Here is a 477-nt window from a genome sequence, read left to right on the forward strand (position 1 = left end):
GTGATCTGGGATGGGTCTGGGGGTGCAGGGATGGGTCTGGAGGTGCAGATATGGAGTTTGGGGTGCAGGGATGGGGTTTGGGGTGCAGGGATGGGGTTTGGGGTGCAGGGATGGGTCTGGGGGTGCAGGGATGTGATGCAGGGATGGGCTGTGGGTTTGAGGATGCAGATATGGGGTGTAGGGATGGGATGCAGTGATGGGGTCTGGATCTGGAGGTGCTGAGGGTGCAGGGATTTGTTGCCAAAAGCTGAGAGCACAGCTGGGCTGAGGGAGCCCAGTGTAGTTCTGGGGGCACAGGAACGTGTCAGGAGAGGATGTAACGCACATCACGGGGGCAGAGGGGTGTCCCTGCCCCTCCTGGGGCTGGGGGTCGGTGCTGTGTGGGGTAAGGGGAGGGAGAAGCCCCTCCACGCCCCCGTGCGGGGGGGTCTCGGGCTCCGCATCCCCGTGTCCGTCCGTCAGTCCGTCAGGGTCTGT

This window comes from Geospiza fortis, unplaced genomic scaffold (assembly GCF_000277835.1).
Source record: "Geospiza fortis unplaced genomic scaffold, GeoFor_1.0 scaffold387, whole genome shotgun sequence".
Taxonomy (NCBI): Eukaryota; Metazoa; Chordata; class Aves; order Passeriformes; family Thraupidae; genus Geospiza; species Geospiza fortis.